The sequence below is a fragment of the Mustela nigripes genome, chromosome 13, assembly GCF_022355385.1.
Source record: "Mustela nigripes isolate SB6536 chromosome 13, MUSNIG.SB6536, whole genome shotgun sequence".
NCBI lineage: Eukaryota > Metazoa > Chordata > Mammalia > Carnivora > Mustelidae > Mustela > Mustela nigripes.
The window spans coordinates 142,001,684-142,011,331 of NC_081569.1; the positions used below are offsets into that span (position 1 = coordinate 142,001,684).

The 9,648-nt window shown below is 43.1% G+C and overlaps 1 long non-coding RNA gene across 1 annotated transcript; it reads left to right on the plus strand.

Annotated features, from left to right (window-relative positions):
* Nucleotides 1-5,602: 5,602 nt before the first annotated feature.
* LOC131998930 (uncharacterized) lies at nucleotides 5,603-8,885 on the plus strand. The gene is made up of 2 exons (XR_009398943.1): nucleotides 5,603-5,953; nucleotides 8,633-8,885. It is a non-coding gene; the product is annotated as an uncharacterized LOC131998930 (long non-coding RNA).
* Nucleotides 8,886-9,648: the final 763 nt, after the last annotated feature.

Consider the following 9,648-nt stretch of genomic DNA (forward strand, 5'->3'; position numbering starts at 1 on the left):
ATCAGGACCTAAGCCGAAGGCAGAGGCTTTAACCCACTGAGCCATCCAGGCGCCCCAGTTAATGAGGTTTTATAATACATACTAATATTTGGGAGGCAAACATTTCTTCATTTCAGAATTCTCTATGATTCTCAAATATTTTATTCTGCCAAATGAAATTTAGGATAATTTTGACAAGTTCTAAAGAAAATTCTGTTTAGACTTGGATTACATTCAATTCATACATTAATTCAGAAAGAACTGGCATTATCTCACAACTATATGGTCAAATCTTCAACAAAGCAAGAAGGAATATCCAGTGGGAAAAAGACAAGTCTCTTTAATAAATGGTGTTGGGAAAACTGGACAGCAATATGCAGAAGAATGAAACTGGACCAATTTCTCTCTCTCTTTTTTTTAAAGATTTTATTTATTTATTTGATAGACAGAGATGACAAGTAGGCAGAGAGGCAGGCAGAGAGTGAGGAAGGGAAGCAGGCTCCCCGCTGAGTAGAGAGCCCAATGTGGGGCTTGATCCCAGAACCCTGAGATCATGACCTGAGCCAAAGGCAGAGGCTTTAACCCACTGAGCTACCCAGGCACCCCTGGACCAATTTCTTACACCATCCACAAAAATAAATTCAAAATGAGTTAAAGATCTAAGTGTGACAGAGGAATCCACCAAAATCCTAGAGGACACAGGCAGCAACCTCTGTGACCTCAGCCGCAGCAACATCTTACTAGACACATCTCCAAAGGCAGGGAAAACAAGAGCAAAAATGAACTATTGGGACTTCATCAAAATAAAAAGCTTCTTTCTGCACAGCAAAGGAAACAATCAACCAAACAAAAAACCAGCCTACAGAATGGGAGAAGATATATGCAAATGATACATCTGATAAAGGGTTGTGATCCAACATCTATAAAGAACTTATCCAACTCATCACCCAAAAAACACATAATCTAGTTAAGAAATGGGTAGAAGACATGAATAGATACTTTTCCAAAGATGACATACAGAAGGCTAACAGACACATGAAAAGATGCTTAACATCATTCATCATCAGAGAAGTACAAATCAAACGCACAATGAGATGCCATCTCACACCTGTCAGAATGGCTAAAATTAACAACACAGGAACAACAGGTGTTGATGAGCACGTGGACAAAGGGGAACCCTCCTATACTGCTGGTGGTTATGCAAGCTGGTGCAGCCACTCTGGAAAGCAGTATGGAGGTTCCTCAAAATGTTGAAAACAGGACTACCCTACAACCCAGGAATTGCACTGCTAGATATTTACCCAAAGGATACAAACATGCTGATTTGAAGAGATACATGTACCCTGATGTTTACAGCAGCCATGACCACAATAGTTAAAATATGGAAAGAGCCCAGATGTCCACTGACTTGATGAATGGATAAAAGAGACGTGGTCCATGTATCTACAATGGAAGATTATTCAGTCACAATAAGGAACGAAATCTTGCCATTTACAAAAACATGGTGGAGCTAGAGAGTACGATGCTGAGTGAAACAAGTCAGAGAAAAACAAATACCGTATGATTCCACTCACATGTGGAATTTAAGAAACAAAACAGATGAACATAGAGGAAAGAAAGAGAAAAAGAGAGAGGGAAGCAAACCATAAGTGACTCTTTTTTAAAAAAAAATTTTATTTTACTTATTTGACAGAGAGAGCGAGCAAGAAAGAGCGCACAAGCAGGCAAAGTGGCAGGCAGAGGGAGAGAGAGAAGCAGGCTCCCCACCAAGAAAGGAGCCCAATGTGGGACTCAATCCCACGACCTGAGCCCAAGGCAACCGCCCAATTGACTGAGCCACCCAGGTATCTCCATAAGCAGCTCTTAATGGCAGAGAACAAATGGGGTCGATAGGGGGAGGTTGGTGGGGGATGGGTGTTAGGGAGGGCACTTACTGTGATGAGCACCCGGTGTTTTATGTAGCTGATGAATCACCAAATTCTATTCCTGAAACCAATATTATACTATGTTAACTAACTAGAATTTATATAAAAGCTTGAAACAAAGACTGGCATTTTCATAGTGTTGTGTCTTCTTACCCTAAAACAAGGTATTTCATTTAATTATTTGTTGTTTGGGGGAGGGGGGCGCCTGGGTGGCTCAGTGGGTTGAGGCCTCTGCCTTCGGCTCAGGTCGTGATGGGATCGAGCCCCGCATCAGGCTCTCTGCTCAGCAGGGAGCCTGCTTTCTCTTCCTCTCTCTCTCCTGCCTCTGCCTGCCTGTGATCTCTGTCAAAATAAATAAAATCTTTAAAAAAAATAATAATTTTTAAAAAAGGGTTTATTTATTATTTATTTGACAGACAGAGATCACAAGTAGGCAGAGAGGCAGGCACAGAGAGAGGAGGAAGCAGGCTCCCTGCTGAGCAGAGAGCCCAATGTAGGGCTCAATCCTGGGATCGAGCCCCATGACCCTGGGATCATGACCTGAGTTGAAGGCTGAGGCTTTAACCCACTGAGCCACCCAGGCGCCCTATTTTAGTTTTTTTTTTTTTTTTTTTTAAAGATTTTATTTATTTGACAGAGATCACAAGTAGGCAGAGAGAGAGAGGAGGAAGCAGGCTCCCTGCTAAGCAGAGAGCCCGATGCAGGGGCTCCATCCCAGGACCCTGGGATCATGACCTGAGCCGAAGGCAGAGGCTTTAACCCACTGAGCCATCCAGATACCCCTATTTTGGTTTCTTTATAGAGTTTTATAGTATTCTTCAAGTAATTTTTGAAAACTTTCTAAGTATATTCAGAGACATTGTACAGTTCAGTGCCAGGGGTACCACCTACACTGCGGTCAATGACATTAAAGGCCCCCACTTTCCTGTGTGACTGGTATAAGCAACTATGAGCTTATTCCTCTTTTTGTTATTGTGAGTGACAGGAGTGGTATTTCCTTTTGTTTTATTTAAACTAATTACTATTTTCACATGAAAAAGTTGGAGTACTGATTTTATAACCTGCTGCCTTATTACAGTGTCTTGTTAAGACTTTTTCAGCTGATCCCCTTAGGTTGCCCAACATACAGTCCTACATAAATTATGGTAACTTCATTTTAAACGTTTTCCTACTGTACTGGCTAGTACTTCTAGCACAGTATTAAATAATGGAATCTTGAGTAGAATTCATGATATGTCTTTCGACCTTAAGTCCAATGCTCTTTTTTGGGTACATATTCAATCCACAAAATTGAGCACCATTTACCTTTTATAATCTTTTCTTATCCCAACAGGCAGATCGAGAGCTGCAATAAATATCCAGCTAATAAATCTTATGTGAGGTTCTCCAGCAAATTCAATATTTTATCTTACTAAACATTGAAAGGGGACCCTAAAGAAAGAGTATTCTCCAAGGATATGTTTTGGGGTTTTTTTTGGGAGGGGAGGGCTGCGAGAGGAAAGTGGATGGAGCTGGGGCTAAGGCAGTGACTGAAAAACGGGCATGCCAAATAGGTACTTACTTGAAAGTCAAATGCATAAAATAAACAAGGGGCTGAACTACGCTCTACTACCAAAAAAGGCTAGAAGCAGAAGAACTGTTTGGAAACACAGTGATCTGACCCTAAAGCAGAGTTCAGCCTCGGGGTAAGGCTGCGAGCACCAACAAGCATGTCTGCAGGTAAGTGAGCTGTAGTCATGCGTCGCTGAGACTCTAGAGGGAGGAGACGGCCGCGTGACCAACGTCATAACGAAGCTGAGTATTCACACGAAGTACTCCAAGCTGGAGAACGTTTCTTAAAGGAGGTGGGTCGTTCACTTGGCAAATAGACAGAGTATCTACTAAATGCCAGCCCCCAACCTGGAAGTAAAAGGATGAACAAAGGGTGCCTGGGTGGCTCAGTGGGTTAAGCCGCTGCCTTCGGCTCAGGTCATGATCTCAGGGTCCTGGGATCGAGTCCCGCATCGGGCTCTCTGCTCAGCAGGGAGTCTGCTTCCTCCTCTCTCTCTCTGCCTACTTGTGATCTCTCTCTGTCAAATAAGTAAATAAAATTAAAAGAAAAAAAAAAAGGATGAACAAAAAAGAAGGGACCCCCGTTCTCAGCCTACAGCCCACTGGCAGAGGTGACTGCTCCTCAGGTAAATCGACACATAAATGTGAAGATGATCTGTGCATGTTAGCAGAAGTCGTGACAAGGCCCACGGAGGAAATAACGATGCTGAGGGGACACTACGGTGACGTGACCTAGATGTGGGGTGTCAGGGAAAGCCGCTCTGAGAAAGCAGCCTTTCACCTGGAATCTGAGGGAAGACTAGCAGAGGGAGGTCTGAGGGAGGCGGCAGCAGTCTAGGCCCTGTGACCAACAAACCCGAGAGGGACTCCAGCCTGTGCAAAGGCGTCAAGGCCCAGGTGGGACACGTCTGAGGAGCTACGGGGACTACAGCTCAGTAAGCGAGCATGCAGGAAGAGCAGCGCTGGGAAGAGAGAGGGAAAAAACCCACAAAGATACCAGCAGGAAGGAAAAGGAGAAAAACCTATTCAGTCCGTGTTGAACATTTACTATGCGCTTCACTATCTAGGAGGGGATTCTTTTAATTCCAAAGAATAAAGAGACAGGCTTCTCCTCTCAAGTAAACTTCACCTAACTGGGTTCCTAATAGGAAAATATTCTCCTTTTAAGATCATCTTTCAGAAGGGCGCCTGGGTGGCTCAGTGGGTTAAGCCTCTACCTTTGGCTCAGGTGGTAGTCTCAGGGTCCTGGGATTAAGCCCCACGTCGGGCTTTCTGCTCTGTGGGGAGCCTGCTTCCCTCTCTTTCTGCCTGCCTCTCCCCTTGTGATCTCTGTCAAATAAATAAATATTTTATTTAACAGACAGAGATCACAAGCAGGCAGAGAGAGAGGAGGAAGCAGGCTCCCCGCTGAGCAGAGAGCCCGATGCGGGGCTCGATCCCAAGACCCTGAGATCACGACCCGAGCCAAAGACAGAAGCTTTAACCCACTGAGCCACCCAGGCGCCCCTAAATAAAATATTTTTAAAAAAATGATCATCGTTCAGAGAATACTCCCTACCCCATCCTAGGCTAGATCTTTTTAATACCATAAATTGTGTTTTTACTTTCCCAAACAGTGACTCTTAAAATGGAATTTCAAGTTAGCAGACACATCTTCTTTTCTGTCACAGGCTCCCCACTGCTACTTCTCTGAAGCCTGTGGCTAAAAATCACTCAGTTTTCCTGGTCACTTCCCAAGAGTCCCAAAATGTCCACGAAAGCTCTCCAGGGAGTGACTGAGAAGTGTGTCTAACCATGTATAAGCAGCAGCATGTTAATTTTTTCTTTACACACAAGTCACAGCTCTTTTTGTTCAATCCCCTTTCCCCTCTTTCCTATTTAAAGGTTTTAGGATAGAAGAAGTCAGAAACTGTAATTGAGGTTATGAAGCTTGAATGCCCTTGCTCTAATCTCTAAAGAGATAAAATCCACAATCTTTATTGGGCTGCCTGGAAAGGCTGTCACTGAGCCTCTCACTGGAGGAGCAGAACAATGAAAAACAAAGCTCTACAAGTTGAGCCACAGGAAGTGATGTCCTAATTTGGGTGCAGTTCTAAGAATACTCTAAGTAATAATTCAACTGGTTCTGTGCCTGTGAGGGACAAAATATCACAGCCCTGTGACAAAGGATTCCTTCATTTTCTTCCTGTATTTGTTACTATGGTATGGAATTCACATTTCTGTCTGATCTCGAGTTGAAGACGAAAGAGCACACGCGCAGCTGTATCTGTACGACGCGACAGGAGACAGCTGTGGCTCTTTCAAGGCTGGCGCAATAGGTAGAGATGTTTTGTTTTTACTTAGAGCAGTTCTGTTGACAACCACCAGCACCACTGCCACACCCTCAGACCGACCTCCCCTCCCCTGTCCCTCTGCCCCTACTGCTCCTGCTCAGGACAACAGCTGACGCTGCGTGGAAGGAGGTGGTGGTAGCACAAGAGCTTGGCTCGGGAGATCAGGTAAGACACGGCGGGAGCATATGTTATCCAAGAGGAACTTACTCTAAGAACATGGTGGAGAAATTAGTTTTGAAAAGAAGAAACACCTCTTCCTTCGATCCTAGAAGAGTAAGAAGAATCAGATAGAGATAAAAATATAGTTAAGAGGGGGCCTGGGTGACTCAGTCGATTAAGCCTCTGCTTTTGGCTCAGGTCATATTCTCAGGGTTCTGGGACTGAGCCCCGAATCAGGCTCCCTGCTCAGCAGGGGCGCGTGCTTCTCCCTCTGCCTCTCCCTACTGTTCATGCTCTCACTCACTCACCCTCTCAAATATTTAAAATCTTTAAAAATGCGGGTGTAACTTAGGAATTGAGGGAGGTTCATGCCCTAAGGCAGAGACTCCTGAACTTTCTAGGTTCTCAGACCCATACAGTTCTGCTTATTAGATGTCCAGACAATCTAACAAGTACTTATTCCTAATAATTTAGTAGCTATTTGAAAAATAAACTGGACACTCTACAGTTTATTTCGATTTCATTTAACAGCGCACACAATTCACCCATTTCAAGTGCATAATGAGTGGTTTTGAGTGTATTAGGAATGGTGCAACTATCCCATCAATTTAGAGTATTTTCACCAGCCAAAAAAAAACCCCGTACCCATTAACAGTCACTCCTCCTCCTCCCTCCCCCTCTCTCCTCTAGGCAACCATTAACTCATTTTCTGTCCCAAAAGATCTGCCTGCTCTTGGCATTTCATGCAAATGGAATCACGGGATGCGCGCGTCTGCCTTCTTCCACTTGGCGTTGGTTTTCATTTACGGCATGCACTGGTATTTTCTTCCTTCTTACGGCTGGATAATATTCAATTGTGGATATGCTACATGTTGTTTACCCAGTCATCAGTTGACGGACATTTGGTTTGTTTCTATTTTTTGGCTATGATGACTAATGCTTCAGTGAATACTCCTGTGTTAGTTTTTGCGTGGAACTCTTTCCATTTCTCTTGGATATATGCCTAAAGAGTGGAATTGCTGGGTCATGTGCTAACTTCGAACTTCTGAAGAATGCCAGATTAATTTCCAAGGTGCCTGCACTGTTTTTACATTCCTACCAGAAGTATGGGAGGCGTGTATTTCTCCACATGCTCACTACTTACTATTATGTGTCTTTTTGATCATAACCATCCTGGGGAGGGCGAAGTGGGATCCAACTGTGGTTTTTATGTGCAATTCTCTGATGACAGTGATATTGAGCATCTTTTCCTGTGCTTATTGGCCATCCGTAGATCTCCAGAGAGCTGTCTACTCAGATCTTTTGCCCATTTTTAAAAAATTAGGTCACTTGCTTCTGGATTGTACCGGTTCTACATATTCTATATACTTATCAGGTATATAGATCTTATCAGATATGATTTGCAAATATTTTCTCCCATGGGTTGTTTTTTCTAGTTTTGAGTTCAACAAAAAACTTCGAATTAAAAGAAAAATACATACTTGCTTCACCTGAATTGCTATTCTTCCCCTTTTAGTAATGTATAATTTAAAAACGAGTGATTATTTTACTCCAAGCGGTTTCTCTTTGGAGACCTGAACGCCAATTTTATTTCTGCTAATACCTAGGTCTAAGGTAGTAACTTGGACAAGTCAGTTCATGACTCTCTTAGTTTTCATGCTTATAAGAAGGGAATAATGGCACCTACTTTACAAGGTTGTGTATGAAAACGAGAGCATGTATAAGCACTAAGCATAATGCCCACATCATAGGCTCCCACAAAACATGCTGACTGGCGGACTTCCAACGATCTTTAAAAAGCACTTATACTTAAAAAAAAAAAGAAAAAAAAAGCATTGCCATTTCTAGATATGTGTAAAATATTAAGTATTGTATTCACTTTATAATGGTTATTGAAGAAAGAGTAAGATGCTCTGTGCAAGATCACTTTGCATCTGAAAACACATCATGATTTAGTAATCCTGACTGTGGGTCAGTTTTACCATCCTGCAAATCTGAGACAGAAAGCAGGCGTGCTATATTAAGGATACTATGTTATGTGATGTTTTCCAAATTTGTTTTCAAGTCCCATAACGGTCTTATAAGGAAGTACCAAGTCATAATGTAATAATAGAATACACTCGACGAACAAGAAAAATCAGAGAGATTGATTACCGTACATGAGTTAGTAAAGGTTTTTTTTTTTTTTTTAAAAGATTTTATTTATTTATTTATTTGACAGAGATCACAATTAGGCAGAGAGGCAGGCAGAGAGAGAGAGGGAAGCAGGCTCCCTGCTGAGCAGAGAGCCCGATGCGGGACTCAATCCCAGGACCCTGAGATCATGACCTGAGCCGAAGGCAGCAGCTTAACCCACTGAGCCACCCAGGCGCCCCCAGTAAAGGTTTTTAAATGTGGTTCCTAAAGACATCTGTGTATGCCTTTTATTTATTTATTTATTTATTTTAGATTTTATTTGTCAGAGAGAGAGAGAGAGACAGAAAAAGAGTGTACAAGCAGGGGGAGCCGCAGGCAGAGGGAGAAGCAGGCTCCCCACCAAACAAGGAGCCGGATGTGGGTCTTGATTCCAGGGCCCTGGGATCATGACCTGAGCAGAAGGCAGATGCTTAACCGACTTGAGCCATGCAGGCACCCCTGTGTATGCCTATTTCCTATTTTTTAATCTTATTTATTTTATTTTTTAAGGTGGGGAAGGGGCAAGAGAGAAACAGAGCGAGGGAATCTTAAACAGGCTTCCAGCTCATCACACAACCAGAGGGCTCAACTTCACGACCCTGAAATCATAATCTGAGCGAAAATGAAGAGTCGGACACTTAACTGACTGAGCCACCCAGGGGCCCCACCTATTTCTTTTAATAAAGTCACTGTGGGAGCAGCGCCAACATGTATATGTGCATTTTCTCTCTCTCTCTCTCAAATAAACCAACCTTTTTTTTTTTCCCCTCTGAAGATTTTATTTATTTGAGAGAGAGAGCGAGCGCCCAAACTGGGGTGGGAGTGGGGAGGGGCAGAGGGAGAAGCAGACTCCCCTGCTGAGCAGGGAGCCTGACTCAGGTCTGGGTCCCAGGACTGTGAGATCATGACCTGAGCCAAAGTCAGCCATTCAACAGACTGAGCCACCCCGGTGGCTCTTATTATTTCCTGAATCTGCTAGGTATGCTGCTGCTTTGGGAGTTCTGCATGGCTTGCCCCAGATCTTTTCACCTCCTCCCCCTCTTTCAAGTCTTTGCTGAACTGTCATACTCTCAATGAGCCTTATCTTGACCACCTTATCACAAACTACTCAAACTACCCGCAGCACTCCCAAGCCCCCTTGCTCACTCAACTACTTTTTGCTTGCACAATCACTATACAATTTACTAACTTGTGTTTATTATTTGTCTGGTCTTCTCCTTGCAAGAAAACTCTGAGGGATTTTTGTTTACTGATGCATCCCAAAGGCTAGGCCAGAGTGGCACATTTGGACATCAAATAAATATTTGAGGACACAAACAATTTTAAAAAGGTCCCTCATATCCTTGAATGTGCTGACAGTCTGGTTGGAAGTCAGCATAAATACACTAAAAGATAAGTATCAATATAAGATAATTGGCGTGAGCTGACAAATACCAACAGAAGATATTGTTTTAGGATATTACACATGACAAAGGAACGCTCAGAAAAGTGCTTCCAGAAGTTTAGAGAGCTAATTTAAAAATCTG